Source organism: Linepithema humile, chromosome 3, assembly GCF_040581485.1.
Source record: "Linepithema humile isolate Giens D197 chromosome 3, Lhum_UNIL_v1.0, whole genome shotgun sequence".
In the NCBI taxonomy this organism is placed as follows: Eukaryota; Metazoa; Arthropoda; class Insecta; order Hymenoptera; family Formicidae; genus Linepithema; species Linepithema humile.
Window position 1 is genome coordinate 1,342,098 of NC_090130.1, and position 17,496 is coordinate 1,359,593.

The 17,496-nt window shown below is 30.2% G+C and overlaps 1 long non-coding RNA gene across 1 annotated transcript in view; it reads right to left on the reverse strand.

Moving 5' to 3' along the window:
- Positions 1-4,348: 4,348 nt before the first annotated feature.
- LOC105676536 (uncharacterized) overlaps positions 4,349-17,496 on the reverse strand; it is an 81,285-nt gene continuing 68,137 nt past the window's right edge. The window contains exon 3 of the long non-coding RNA XR_001101401.2: positions 4,349-4,550. This is a non-coding gene — a long non-coding RNA (uncharacterized lncRNA). The remainder of the gene's footprint in view (positions 4,551-17,496) is intronic.

A 17,496-nucleotide genomic window follows, 5' to 3' on the forward strand; every position in this document is an offset into this window, starting at 1 on the left:
ATTGCATAAGTCTCCGATTAAAAATAAACTTATTACATTGCGACAAAATATTAAAAAAGAAACACGAAAAATTAAAGATTAAATAATTAATTTACTTCATTTTCTTTTTAAAATTTAATTATATTAATTTCTTTGAAAATATTTAGTTGGATGCTTGTCACTGTCACATGTTATATAACACAAACGTCGCGAAACACGCCAATTGTTAAATCACGTCACGGTCGAGAGAGCAAGTTTAAGACTTCAATTTAACAATTAACCAACTACAACATATCGCTCTTGTTGCGACGCAAAGTCAAACATTTAGGTTGCTTCCAATTTATCGTAGTTGAAATTAAACTATGAAGTTTCAGTAGGTCGCAGTGCGTTATTCACGAATATTATAAAATAACAAATATTATAAAATAATTATAAAATATAGAACATTATAGATTTCTCGTAAGATGCAATTCTTTTTCTCTTTTCGAAGAAACATCTCAGTATATACGCGACAATTTGTAAAATCAATTTTATAAGAACATATAATTTTTTCAAGCAGAACTGTCGCTGCTCTAGGTTTTTCTTTTTTTTTTACACAAAAGTAACGTCTTTTTATTCCTGTAACACAACTCAGCGGTATCAAAACATTTTATCGATATCACATTTTCCGTCGCGAACCGAAGAAATGTGCGATTCGTTGTCACTTTTCGGATCTTGCTGTGATTCATTGTTGATACACAATTTTCTATTGTTATTATATCGCCATCATGTTTCAAATTTATGGATTCTTATGCAACACTTTTTACTATTATTTAAATAAATTAAATAAAATATAGACATATAATATAAATTAAATTTAACTTTTATACAATTAGTTACAATATAGAATTGTTCAAAGTTTTAATGCTCAATGTTCTACAATAGTCTTTTTATGTTTTTGTATTATGCTTAGCGTTTTGTCCAACTATTATCGCGTATGCATTCGTAACAATGCTCAACTACTATCGAATTGTTTCAGGATGTTTAATAATGTTAGAGCTAACAAGTCTAATTAGCCTATACTGCAAATTCCATGTTATATTTGTTGTTGTATAGCTTCATGCATGCATGCAAATAGCCTGTCTGTTTTCCCTTAATAACGCAGAACATGTTAGGTGAAGTTTAATGTGAAATTGCAAAGCAATTTATCGTTTTAATCGAGCGACATAAATTGATGGATTTCTATATTGTTAATTGTAGCGATAAGGTGAGCTTTAATCATAAACAAAATCTCAAAAAATAAGATTTAAAATTAGCAGAGATTTTTTTACAAAATCCCATAATGTACATGATAAACTTTGTTTATCTCCATTTCTTTTAATTCTGAATCGAAATAAATGGACAATTATGCTAAGGATTACGTAAATTATTACATACAATTTAGATTTTTATTAAATCAAAAATTAATTAATATTATTACTGTAATCTGAAGATTTAAACGTTAAATTTCAGATTCATAAAAACAATATTTTCACTTAACCCTAAAACCCGGCAAGTTAATAATGAAAAGTTGTGCGCCTCTTTGAAGGAAACTTTCAGGAAGAAGATTATTACGTACTGATTAAATAATCGGTAGCCAGTAGCTCATCAACTTCGCACCAGTTAAAAGTTAAAAAAGTCCAAAGAAATTTGTTACATCTACAAACTTACTTTAAATAAAGTAAGAAAGAAATCTTAAGTTTTAAAAATGCAAAAATTTATGTAAGCTTAAAAAAAATAGCTATAGGAAAATTAATGACAGATATGTTAAATAATAAAGCAATTTTTTCATCAAATTCTTAAACTTCTAATTTTAATAATTTGCAAAATATAAATATTTTTTATCGTAGGTTACTTAACTTATTAAAATAAGATGTAATACTACAAAAGAAGGCAAATCATTTTTAAATATTGCATGAGTTTTAAGCAAAGTCCGCTTTATATAAGTATATTGAATTTAGAACGTCTTGTACGCGCGACGTTATCCGATGCATAATTTTTTTTTTTAAAGTTAAGAAAATCCAAAGAAATTTTTTTAATTGATGCAAAGTAGATGAATTACTGGCTACCAATTATTTAATCAGTACGTAATAATATTTAAATGCGATTTACGAGTAATAAAGTACTAATTTAACGTCTCAACTCCCAAACTTGGAGGACCAGGGCATCTCTCTCAAGTGTCACATCTGTGTGCAAAAATTTTCAGCGACCATCAAAAACTACAATTTTATTATGTCAGATAATTAATGTACTGTTTTTCATTATTCAAAATGTATTAATAATGTAATTAAAAATTATAATAGAGTAATATAATATATTTCCCGGACATGTTTACCATTTTATTAATTACTTAATTTTTCATTAATATGACATCCCAGAATTGATGTAATATCATTTGCTTTATAAAACCTAAAATAAAAAATGTACATTATCAAATAGAAATAATTAATAATAGAAATCAGCATTGCCAAGTAATTTTTAAATAGATGTATTTTATGCAAAAAAAATCAGCAAGTGATTCTTGCCGGTATTATGTCGTATATCATTTACGCAAAGTTACACATCATAAAAAGTTTCGTCGCAGTGCTGCAGTTAGCAGCCCATGGGCACAATTACCATTCCTATTTTAAATATACATTCGCAGAAATTGGTTTAAAGAGAGAAATGGCTGAATAGGAAGCAAAACAAGCAGAAAGAAATCAATAGAGTGCGGAAAAAAATTGCGAGTGATTTTATTAAACATTAATCTCCCAGCGGGACTATCTTTATTCTTTCTTAGCTTGATAAATAAATTCCGCAAATAAATTCACGTTCATCTCTCTTCTCTATTGTTCTTATATTTTCCAAGATTAATCAGCTTCCATATTTTTTCTCATGCATTTTAAAGTATTTTCTACAAAATGAAAATGGACCTTCCACTGAAATCTATCTGTACCAACAATGAAAAAGAATTTTTGAATAACAAATAATTAAAATTAATTAGTACATTAATTAATCTGACATAATAAGATTGTAATTCTTGATAGTTACTGAAAATTTCTGCGTGTGAAACTTATTCTTTTATCTTGAAATAAATGCGCTATAATTAAAGTTGTCTCTTTTCAATTTCTATCATAATTTTAATCAATGTCTACTTATTTTTAATATCTTGCAATGTCTATCCTAGGTCTGCCTCAGCAGAATGTTTTGCCAGACGCTAGCACAGAGCTCGGCTCAGTTTCCGCTATTTTGCGTCCGAAATTTGTGTTGATAGTCGACTATTATTTCATAGTCGATCAATATCAACACTGTTTCGAAATTCGAGCTCGATTATCATTGATGGAACCTCGAATTTCGAATTTCCGTGCTCGACCATGGGATTAATTAAGCCAGGGGATCATGGATGCATGAGTAGGCTAGGAAAATCAAAATAAAATTGGCAAAAATAAATTACACATACTTAATAATCGTGCATCAGAGTGTATACATATTTCAGAGTTAAACATAAATCATCTGATATAAATCCTAGCTCACCCATTTTAAAATAATGGATTTATGAAATGATATAATTTTTATTTTATTTATAATATTCGTGTTAACAAACAAAAATATAACGTGTGCGGCAAAGAATACATTTGTAAGGATAATGAATAGTTTTATCTTCTAAAAATTAATGCCAGCACAATTTAAAATACTTTTAAAATGCGCAAAAATAAGATTTTTAAACAATTATTATATTGTTTGTATTATGTTACACAAGGATATTATTATATTATTAAATATATTATAATAATATAATAATATATATATTATATTATATATATATATATATATATTATATATTATATTATAATATATTATATTATATTATTATATATTATATTATATTATATATTATATTATATTATATTATTATATTATATTATATATTATATTATATATTATATTATATATATTATATATATATTATATAATAATATATATATTATATTATTTAATTATTATATTGTTTGTATTATGTTACATTTTACATCATTTTTAAATCCAGTATCATAACAATATAAAAATAAAAACAAATTGGACTCACCGATACGATGCGCAGCAGCAGAGTTGTTGTTTAGTTGGTATGTGCAAAATTGATCTGTAAAATACATATAAAAGAGTAAATGTTTAGATTATAGCATAATGAAAGAATTATCAAAAATTTAATTGTTTGAAATAATAATAAAAAAATTTAATAATCATGAATATTCAATATTGTAAATGTGTTACCAAATAATTCAAAAACTCTATGTGCGCGTTACATTAAAAAATTATTTACATGCAACATTTTGCAAATAATAGGTAATATATAAATGATAAATACCTCAAAGTTACTCCGCCGATGCCCGATGCCCATCCTGAGCCTCCACGTCCTCCTCTCAGTACAGGAACATGATTACAACACTCGCGAAAATCCGAATAATTATTATTCGCGCGACATTTCCTACGGCACTCCCGGAGCGTACTTTGTCATATCAGGACAAAAATATTACTCGGATATCATCGCACGGAGATAGAATACGTTCGACACTCTGCAGGAAAGAAAGAAATTACAGAAGAAAAGAAAGAAGATTGAAACGATTGGTATTTAATTTTTGCGTGCTAGTCGTCGCGGCTATGCTACGCTTAAACTACTTCGTTTTATTACTCTCTTCACTCGAGAAATATTACGCAATCGCGCTTTGCGGCATTCAAAGCATTTTAATATCTCATATTGTAATGTTTAAATGTGAATATATGTATGTAAAAGTAAAACGGAGAATAAGTAAACGTACAATAAAATATTCGAATCATTAAACGCGAAAACTAATCAATAGAACAAAGGATAAATCGATAGTTACTTACGAAAAATAATATTATCTTATTACGGTAGTAATTTCGGAGGATAATATTATGATAAGGGAGTAGGAAAGATATATAAGTAATTGAGGTGATAGAAATAGTGGGAGCAACGCGCTGATGTGAAATGATCGGCGGCCGTGCGAATAATAACTAGATAATAAGATATAACGGAAAGACAAGATCGCGTTCAATTACGAATGTGAAAAATGCGAAGAGTGAGAAGCAACACGTCTGCGTACCAACAGCGTGAGAGAAAGAGAGAGAAGAGATAGAAAGCATGCACTTTCTCTACAACGCGATGAAAACAAACCACACCAAACATCGCAGATCGATTTCAAAACTCTTAACATTATCAAACATTTATCGAAATGGAATTTAAATAATTCATAAGATATAATTTATAAGTAACTGATCATTTGTTTTGTTCATTAACTTTCACTTTTAACGATTTGAATATTTTATTCTGCGGTTATTTATTCTGTTTTAACTTTTACATACATATATTCACACATATATTAATTAAATATTATATATTATATATTAAATGTTTTTAATGCTGTACAATACTTCTCATACACTTTCAAACTTTAAGATATATGTATATGCATACGTATTTACGCAGCGTGATATATTATCAGATAATATTTTATAAAATTGTAAAATAACTATGACAGTTATGAAACTGTCAACTATTTCCTAGTCATAGAATAAATAAAACTTTCACACATTACATCCTGATCTCTGTAAGTGCACATCCAATTTTAATGTTTTAACAGCTCTGAACATAGTGTCGTGGCTTTTAGCAAGACTTCGCCATTTATGATTTCACCATAGCGCATTAAGCACTTTTAAGCTCACATAGAAGCTTTCACATCAGTCTCGAAGGAGATAGCTAAGAAGACTGCATCTTTCAGCAAGAATACCTTTTGAAGCACTAAACAATGAGAGATCCATTTCTTTCCAAGCCGATATTTTAATTCGTGAATTACCATCGGATACTTTAATGGTCGTTGGTGAGTTTTTAATATTGCAGCAATTGCTCATAAAACTTGCTAGCTGGATTGTATCTCTCTCTTAAATAGTTATATATATATATATATATAGCTGGCGAATTCTAATAATGAAAGAAACAACAAAAAAAAGAAGAAAGCTCTTTTTACCATCTCGATTATTATCTCAGTTATATACTTTGCAATAAAACTTAATCTTTTTAAATCTGTATTTTTCTTATGCAAGTACTTCTGGTGTGCAAGAATAAGTTAATAATCTTTTTGATATAATAAAACCGCAACGTTTGTATAATAACAAACAGCTAATTATTAATTTTTTTATTATATTTATTTTTAAAAATTATTATTAAGAAATTAGATATAACAGCTATTAAAAAGAGAAAAAGAAAGAATAGGGCGGATTAAATTTCTAGATAAAATTTTTGAAATGAATTTGAAATGCAATCAATAAGTTTTCTCTCGCTTCTCTTTTTCCATTTAAATTGTTTAATTTAAAATTATTTTTAATTTAAACAGAACATTATTCATTTCATTTATTAGATTTTAAGATTTTTTTCTTTTTTCCATTTAGTTCCTAATCCATACATATGTATTTCAATTCAATAGGCTTCCGCAAAAGTGAGAAAATACTTGTAAACCTAATATCTACCAATGAAGAGGATTAATTAAAATTTGCCTATTAAATAAAGAACTGAGCGCTCTCGCCACGCACGACCTTCACTTTCCCCATATTCGTTTTCCTCACTACGCAACGCTGGTAATTGAAAAACTTTTGCCGGATAAAGGACAGGTAGGATATTTTTTTCTCACCAATATCAATCGTAAAACTTTATCGAGTTCAGGGATAGGCGAAAAATGAATTCGTTTCGGCATTGTTTGAACGGCGTGCGCAGCAACAGTATCACATTGCGTTATTTCCCTTTTTTTCGCATGTATGCTTTAGATCTCCATACTTTCCATTCTTCAGTGAAGCGCTTGAATTTTGTTGACATTTGTGCTCACCATTTTTTAGTAGCAAATTCATTGAGTACCAAACAGTCACACGATATATGTGTGTATGTTTGACTCTCAATAAATTTTCAAGTTTCTATAATAATAAACCTGAGGTTATTCGGAGAAATAAAATTTGTTCTATATTAAAAAAAAAACAATTACAGAAAATTACTTAATTTTTTGTGAGAAAATAAAAATTTTTTTTACGCAAATAAAGCTAATAATATAAATTTTCACGAATTTATTTATCTCAATTATTTATATCTTTGATTACATTAATTTATCCGAATTTAATTGGAACTCAGAGTACATGAGTATGATACGTCTTGGAAAACACTTTTCTAAATTTTTAAAGCGAAAAAATGTGCTTGCTTTTGTTGATAAAATCTTTTCAAGAATATATTGACAAAATATTTATCTAAATAAAGAGTTTTGGAAGAAAATATGCTCTAAATACAAATTTATGATGTGATATTATGCCACGCATATCGCGTCATTATCAATATACCTTTAATAAATAATATCAAATCGTAGCCACAAAAATGGTATCCTGTAATAAATAATAAAAAATATCAAATTTTTTATTGTGATTTATATCAGCGGAAAAATTGTTAACTCTGTTCTTTTCATTCGAGTAAAATGTTCAATAGTAACGCAGCGAACAAAACGTAACTTCATTAAAATTATCCTATTCACTAACGTGGAAATACAGACAGTGATATAACCGTAAAATTTATGAAAAAATATGACTGTTTTTATTTGAGAAAATCCATATAAAATTTTAACTTGCACGGATATTATTCCCATGGTATAAATTTCGATAATAAACAAATTGATGAATTAATCCTACAAACAATACATAACGACTGTCAGACAATATACGGCGGGTCTCGGCCTAAATACCAGCATTCCATTATTTATTTATAAAGCTGTTCATTTTCAACTACAGTGCTGATCAATGAAATTTACGGCATGCAGGAAAGTTGTTTTCCCAATGGAAATTCATGCTCCGTGGAAAGCAATAGTGCCGCAGAAAGCAATAGTATTTCTTTTCAAATGTTCATTGCCGTTGAAAGAAGTCGACTTTATTTTGGTGCTTTCTCGGAGCGATTTCAAGATTGACTTTCGACTCACGATGAGTTACGTGGAAAATGACACACTTGACAAGTTAAATGGAAAATTTCCACAATCGTGTCGGATTGGCAGCCACCATAACGCATAAAAATAAAATTCAATAAACGTGCACGTGTATCGCGTAGAACGAATTGTTTCTCCAGACAAACACTCGCACGTTGCTGAAGGTTTTCTTCGCGTTTTTATGTTTTGCACAGGATCCCGCACGGCGCGTAAAAATTACAGCAAAATGCCATTAAGCAATCAATAACAATCTTCATAGAAACGTAGATGTACAAAAATCTATTTTTACGTTGCATCAATCAATATAAAGTATCGATCAATGTTTAATTTTGTGATTTAATTTTGACGTAATTAATACCATTGCTTTCAACGTCAGTAAACTTTTTTTTCTATATTAATTTTTTATACAATATCGTATATCTCGGTAAAATCAGAAAAATAATAATTTTCTTTTTACGAAATGACGAAGAGAAAATACACAATTCTGCCAATGTACACAGAAAAGTTGAATATGTTAAAAGATTCAACCAGCGCGACGTCGCGCGCGCGCGCACGACCGTGCTCCGAATAATTTATATTCACTTACTATGTACATAATCGAGCAACATGTCATCGCTAGAGATCGATAAGTACTCTAACGATAGGGTACTAACTAAATTATTCATTAATCATAGAAGAAAATATCGAGATACTAGCAAAATCACTATACACCACGATACCTACACACCTTCTTAACTGAAGTATTAATGCATAATAATATATTTTATTTACGATACCGCATTTCACGTAGCGCTGAATATCTATACTTTTAGAAGAAAGAAAGAAATAAACATGTGATATAATTCATACAAAAAGTAACTAATTTAATATTTAAAAATAATATTTTCTAAAACAATATAAAAAATGACAAAAATATTGATTTTTACAATTTTGATATTTTTTCTATTGAACAATGACTATAAAGAATCAATTAATCACAAATAGAATTTCCTACAAAATAAATATTAAAACGAAAAATTCGCTACTTGTTAGAGAAATTGAAGGTATCTGATGAAGTCGTTAATCATGATCACACGAATTTTGTATCTTTCTTTGCTATAGTCGGCACGGCAAATATTAATGCTCATGTGAGCCGAAGCGTTAATCATAAAAAATGCAGCAGTTTTGAAAAGTTCGTGAAAAGAAGCAAAAAAGAATAAAATAACGGATTCTAATGAGATGTAAACTAATATTTAATATAAGTAAAAAAAAGAGGTTTTTAATTTATCCAAAATATGTTTGAAATGTTTTAATCACATTCAGTTATATATATTAACAATATCTTATTAATATTTGTAGAAAATTATTTATTAGTTCAATTGTTCTTAATTTTTATTGTTTTATTATTTTAGTAGTTTAGAACATACTTCATAAATGTAGTTTTATTCTAACTACATTATTCATCACACACGTAATATCTTTAAGTGCGTATAGTAAATACGCGTTAGGCTATATTACGTAATAAGTCATAAAATAAATCATAAAACAAATCATAAATTTTCCTATACTATATCTAAATACATGTTTATTGCAGTTGAGTTCTCTCGCTCTCTTTCTCTTATTTTTTTTATAAACTCATTTCCCCCATGTTTTAATAGAATGCACTGTTCCATTAAATGGTTTTTTAGTTTTAGCAGCGACTAACGTATACGCGTGGAAAACGCGCCCAAGCATTCGTTTTCTCATATTTATTCGCTACGTCTACGCGTTTACGATCTCAGGGAAAGCTTTTGCGGCAGGAAAAAGTGAACTGTTCCCACGAGAAAATACAGAAATTTTACGATAGGTACGATCCGTCGAGAGGAGAAATCCATGTCCCATCGATTCCATCGATACTGTGAAATATTGACCACGACTGCGTTCCGTTAAGTGTTTACCAAATACTCGATTAATGATACCTCGCCCTTGCGTACGTAGACAGACGGAATACTAAAATACAGTCAATAAGTCCTCGCCCTAAGCTAGCACGAGATCAGAGAACATGTTCATCGTGGGTTCAGAGAAACGCTCCAATCTTTTACTCGAATTCTAATCGATACTTTATTCTCCGATAAAAAAAATATAAACATGCTTTTTTGTCTAAAATCAGAATTTGACTTTATCTTGTTAATATTAAGTATTCATCTCAGCAACAAATTTTATAAAATATTTTGAAAACCTTGATAATATAGGAAATACCTTTTTAGCTTAGCTCGTCATAATGGAATCAAATTAAAATTCATATTTTGATATGTGCTATTTTTCCTCCTTAAAATGGCGAACAAAAAATAAGATCGACATTATTCTTCATTTTGTTTGTGTAAATCATAAAATAATTTATTTATTAATAGAAAATCGACTAGTGTATATATTTTCTATGTATTATTTTGATGATATTACTTTATAGATAAAACCACAAGTTAAATTTATATAACAAATAATATAAAATCCTTCTTATTAGTTATCTTACATGCTTACACTTGTCAAATATCAAGATTAAATCTTTTGCTACTACTTGAAAAAAAAGCAAATCCAAAATAAAGTCGTTTTTCGTAAAACATGCATAAATGTCACGATAAACTCTACCTTAATGGTTACATAAAAATTCAAAGCTTTTTATTTTTGCTTACATCACTCGTCTTACGAAATAAAACATACAGACGAACTTATAAAATGTATGCTCGCCAAAGACATTCGCTGTATTCGACATGGCAGTAGCCCGGACATACTCCCACAGAGAACTGTAACTTAATGTACCAATTGCAGGATACAGACGTAATGTATATCTTCTCCACCGCATTTTCTTACATTTCCTATTTTTAGTATAAAATCTAAATATCTCATTTCTCATCTACATCGTATACTTTGCCATATATATGAATGTTCCACAAATATATTTTCCTTGATTATAAACTCTTCCAAGAATTTAAAATCAACCTTTACCAAAAAAATTTTAAACAACATTCTACAATTTCATTATATTTTTAATAACAAATTTCTACAGTTTTTAAGTTCAAAATTTTTCTTTGCCACAATGTTTTTGAGCAGTGTATAATACTTATATGCAAAATGCTACAAATTTTTAGAGAAATGCGAATATATTTTTCTTCTAAAATGAATAAAGTGTTAAATAAGTAAAAATATCATTTAACGAAAAATTAAATTAAATTTTTTCATTAAAAAAATTGTATCAATCTTGCGTTATTAAAAATAAAATTTTAATATAATTTATACATTTCAATATAAGCATGAGAGAAAGCACTAAACTAATTTTTTCACTGTGCAGGAGAATGTAAATTAAATTCTTCGTTTATCTTCGTCATGTCGCGAATTTCAACAACGCGAGCTCGATGCAGGAATTCGTTCCAAAATTACGTACGGTTTCGAATTGATATCGGACGGAAACGAGTAATCACCGAGCTATCCACGATTCAAATAGGTCAGCGTTGCAATATATACTTTCCATGGCGGATTTTTCTTCTCTTTGGATTACGTGGGTCGACAACAAAGTCTCTAAGAAACCGCAAATAGCTTTGGAAAATACGTATTATTTACGAAACACTTAGAAGTGTTAAATTGAAGCGAAAGTATGTAAGCTATCACGAAGGGATATAAACAAAATTGGGTCACAGAGCTCCGTAAAACAGATTTTCACTATGGCCATCAAAGAAAACGGGATTTTTATATAGCTGTCAAAGCGTTGCAATAGCCATCGTACAATGCGTTTCGCTCCACAAATTTGCAGTAACGTAGAACAAAGTCTGTAAATTAACTACGAACATCTACTATAGCTTAGCCGTTAATGGTCGCGTCCAATTTATCATCTTAAGATTTTATGCCTTGTTACACTTTCATCACGACAGTTTTTTAAGTTATATAATGTAATTTTATAGATATTGCCACAAACTTCACTCAATCACAAGAAGTTTCCTGATATAAAGTTTATTTGATACAGTAAAAGAAGTTGAAACTTATTATCCAAATTGACGTTTAATTTGGCAAAATTTAAAAAAAGTGCAAAAATTTTTCTGCCACGTTTATTACATAGCGGAAATATTTTTTAAAAAATACTGCATTGTATTAAATACAAACAGAAAAGAGATAATCGCATATTAAGAATGTAATTTTAAATTAATGTTTTCAATTACTTTTCTATTAAATCATAGACGTATTCGATATATTACGACACACATCTGGTAGTGTATTTGAAACTTTAATCTCCAATAAATTTTACTAATTGCAAATTGATATTAATGCTTAAGCTTGCATTTGCTTACTGTATTTGCATTTATCTTCATTTATTTATGCAGTTTAATAGAACAAGATATTACGTACAAACGTAATCTGAAAATTAATCATGTAAAATAAATAAAGAAGGATCTATTCATGCGGCGAAACTTACACAAATAGTCATGAATTGATCATTACATTATGGTAATATAACATGCATGCGCAACCAACAACATAGCCTGATCGGCAACACGCATGTGGATTCATCCCCTGATGATCGGTATCTATTGACCCCGAGTCGCTCATTAACGCCTCGCGAGCATTCGACGCAATAACACGAACGCGTGGTGGAAACCATAATTGACGTCCGACACTAACTTGCACCGAGATAAGGGCAGTACATTCTGATTAAACGACCCGCATAAACACACTCTCCATAGATGTTGCATTTATAGCCACTACCGTAACGGCAACAAACAAGCTGCGTGGGAAATCCAACGAGTAGACTTAAATTTCGCGTGTTGTCCGAAAACTCTCTCAATTTCACAATTGCATCGTGATTAAATTCATTTTGATCGAGTGACAAATGTACAAGTCAACATTAATTTTTGTTTCACGATGCATTTCCATTTAAATTTATATTATTCTATATGCCTATACAATGCTTAATTTGTAATATTTTATTATGTTAACATTTTATATTACTTCGCAGTTCAATTTTTCAAATATTTTGTAAAATGCTTATCTCTCTCGCAAATTTGCGTTATTTAAAAGTATCAATTCACGAATCTCAGTTACAGTATATACACGTACGTGTTTTATGGATCATTTGCTGTTAACAGCTGCAGAAAATTTTACAATCGCTCAGGGACATTTTCTACCGAGATCGTGAAATAAATTTTGCGCTGTCCCCTATAGCGACTGCGTGCGCAGGATATGTATGTAAGTACATATATTTCCTTGAGGAGCACGTTAGGATATAAATTGCGCTTTCGTGACTGCGAAAGCTCACACACTCGCAATATGTAATTGTTTTCGCCGTGCTGCGGCGACTGCCAGGATTTTGTGCAAGCGCTGAAGTGACTACAATGTCCATCATAACAACAGACACATTGCTACCATTTTCGCATGGTAAATCTTCATTAACATACTGATGCAAAACATGCTTCCATCTTTCTTAATTTAGTAAAAAGTTATAATAATATATATTTAACTCGTATACCTTTAACCCAAACCCTTGGGCTATTTTTTTGTTTTTCAGTTAGTTTTTGTATCTTTATTGTTTTAGCATTATTCGAAATAAATATTTCTCACAAAATAAAAATAGTAATTTTCTCCCGTATCTTTAATGTATCGAAAATATTTTTATTGTAAACTTTCGCGGTATCGAATATTTTTTAAATCTTTCTGTACTAATAAAGAATTAATATTATATACATTGTTACGAATGTATTACATATTTTTATGGAACATAATAAAATTATGTTTAGCAGTGGAAATTAAATTCCTCTGAAATTAATAAAATTTATAAATTAGAAGAGAAAATAAAATACATATAAAAAAGCAATATTGACCAATGTGCACATTTCGATACTCGATAAAATACAGACGTAAAAATTTTATTATATATGTTCAATAAAATAAAGACAACCCCAGTTGACGGTATCTATTAATTTTTATTCGTACCTATCATTTTTAACGTATCTTGCGCTGTTCCTATATGACCTTAAAGCTGATAGCACCAGCGCACGTAGATGATCGTTTAATTGTTATATTCAGAAAACCATCCCAAATTGCAAAGATTTAATCAGTAGTGTATGCCCTTAATGCACATAGCGATTTCCGATTTATATTCCAGCGAAATTCAATCGATCGTTTGAAAATCAAGATATGGAAAACCGCTACGTTTCTCATTCGTCGAAGGGAAATAGCAATCAAATGCGTTCGACCCAACATTTGGTTCTTATTAGAATCCTACCGAGAGAAGTAACGATGCGGCTATCGAATTTCTACATCGTACTATAGAAAACGGAATAACAAAACTGGCCATAAAAGAGAAGTAGCCAATATGTCAGTTTACGAGCGACCAAGCAGATTTTTAATAACGCACATTGTAACAAACATGACCATCGAACATGACCGCCAATTACGTCGTTCGTATCTGCGTATAGAGAAAATATATACTAACTTTTCCTACTACGTAGCATTTTATATATTACACCTTCATGATTCAACTTTAGCAAATATAAAATAAAAGGAAGAGAATTCAATTTCCGTAGAATAAAATATTTAAAAAGCAGAACATTTAAAGTACTCTTATTTTTGTTACTTTGAATATTTTAACAAATCTAAAATTAATCTTTATTTTTATTCAATATTCTTTATTTTAAATTTTTAAATTTTCTTGATTAATAATAAATTGGGATAAGCAATTATTGAAGTAGCAATATATTAAGATCTACTTGAATGTAAATGACCATCATTTATCTATATTTTCAATCTATAAAAATCTGTTAATATTGTTTACACAAATTAATAATCTCTTGGCATTTATTGCAAATGTCGTTACACGAGAGATATAGTTACAAGAGAAGCATAGTTAGCCTTGACACACTCTACATATGTTAAATCGTGGATCATTATCAATGCAAAAAGATTGCATTGCATTTCTTCCGTATTAAAATGAGACGCGGCTTAAAATAAACTTTTATTGTAAATCAATCGCGCGCGTTACGGTTTATCAATAAATATTTATCGATGCTGGTGCTTGGGAGGGAACAAAAGAGGAGAGTTGGCAGTTTTTTTATTGATTTTACGAGATTGCAAAAAGTAAAATAGAAAACAGCAATACAGAAAGAATGTCCGTTAGGGCTAAACGGATTAGATTACCCCGAGATAAAGAATATGACCTTTCCCTCAATCCTCAAAGTATCCCCGTGATATGTCGCACTAAGGTCCTCCAAACTGACATATCATGCCTTTATATCAGCTGATTTATGATGTTCGCACATGACAAAAAAAAAGATTATATTACTGTATAAATTCCCGATTATGTAGGTAGTCTTTATTCAATAATCTGTCGCTGTGTCATCATTTTTATGTGTAATATCTCTTTGCAAATTTAGCAAGCTATTCTCAATGTTTGATACTCGATTATCCAACCAATTTAGTTTCCATTAATTCCACTAAATAATAAAAAATTGCTGAGCATCTAATATATTTTGCTGCAATTTCCATCGCTATAGCATGTCCAGATTAAATGAAATTTATCGCCAATGGTTTGATCGAATTTATTCAGTCGCGAGTGATTTTTTGCTCAGTGTTTATTGAGCAGTATTTATTCATTTACGAGCCATCTCAATCTGAAAAGATTTATCAGCTAGTCACATAGATGGCTTTATAGACCATTTAATAAACCAATTTATTGATTTGCTGCACTTCGTTCAGTTAATGGAGAATATCAGATTAAATAAAATTTAGCCGATCAATGAACAACCAATTTATTAAATCATAAATAATCTCGGGCTTGGTATTTATTAAGCGTTCAATTTTTGCGAAAATTCTTCATGCTACATCAAACTTCATTAATCTGTTGTATTTTGATGCGTAATTATTTAAAAATATTTGATTATTCAATTTATTTAAATAAATCTTTGCAATAAAAAATTTCAAATTATTAATCTCTTTTAAATTTTCCATTTTTACAGCACATACGTATATTTAGCGGAGCATATCAAATTCTTTTTCATTCTTATATTACTTCGAGGAATTTGTCGATTTCTGTTGAAACAAATTTCATTTGTTTGTAGTAGTAGGCGTTTGCGCACCATGCGCAGATTGATGTTTGCCAGTATTATCACCCTCTCTCTAGTTCACAATTCAGAACGACGTTAAGATGCAATTCACTGTTGGCGGTGCTTTCGTCGTTATTTCCTGTAGCGTGTCGACGTCGATACGCGAGCAATACAATTAAAGCGACTTTTCTCGATAGCGCCTCCGGTCTACACCTTTCTCTGTAATACGCGCGATCGACAGATATAGTAATTAAAGAGGTGATCGGAATTAGTCGTTGCAAAGCAAGTGCGAATCGAGACGCGTGTACCGTAATTACAGACACCCCTATCAAAGCCTGAAGGTCCGTTGGAACAAAAAAAACGATACATATCGAGAATGGTCTCTAACTAATAGCGTCATGCCAGAAAGTCATTAGCAATCCCGATAAACATCGTTAGTTTCTTTCATGTGTAATTTGAAGATTGATAAGAACCGTGACTACCGAGAACTACCTAGACTCTGAAGAATGCATTATGGAATCGTGCTAAAAACGGATTGCACGCGAAAGGAATGTTACTGAAAATACAACATTGTGGTGGTGGCGTGGCGATGTGATATTTGATAGTGAAAGATATTGATTGTTAGAAGAGACGTCTGACACACGCAAAATTGGAACTCAAACACCTTATGTTAGTCCGAGCCCTCAGAGACTAGGTGACCCTAAGACGTGCACTGAATTCTGAAGCTAGACCTTTCCAATGGACCGGAGGTTCACGGAAACTTCCGGCTAACGCGAGAGTTGAAAACGTTGACATGACAAAAAATGACTTATGAATTTCTTCATAAACGCTCAGGTTTTATCTCAGACAAAAAAAAACTTGCTGAAATAAAAATACTTATTCGAACAAATTGGACATTTGCATTATTTATAAAACTTGTAACGTTACAATTTAATTGTACAATAAAAAAAACATTATGTATTTTTAATAATTTGAAAGGATTCTGAGTTTCAAAGGAATATAAGCAAATATGTGAAACATATGAGCGAAAGTATTAAGAAAGCAATTTTCGGGAGCATGTAAGGGATGCGGAACCAGTTAGCGGGAGATATATCTAAAGTAGTTTCAAGACTTTTTTTCTCTCTCTCTCTCTTTCTAGCCTTAGGTTTGCTAGGATTGTTTGACATTTAGAACGACGGCACGTCTTCTCACTGTTGGTCTTGTACAAAATGCTTTTGGCTGTTTGCCAACACGTTAGCGTAGGTACATAATCGGTTTAGGATATACTGCCGAGCTCGTGGAGCCGGCTTGCCTAACGGTCAGTAAATAAATTCTTAATCCTCTCAAAAGACGCGAACTGGGTCTGCAAGTGCGCGGGTGAACAATAATCACATCAATATATTAGCAGAAACACGAACTTCCCCGAAACAAACAAACTTAACAACAAATCTGCGAGACTGTGATAAATTTGCTAA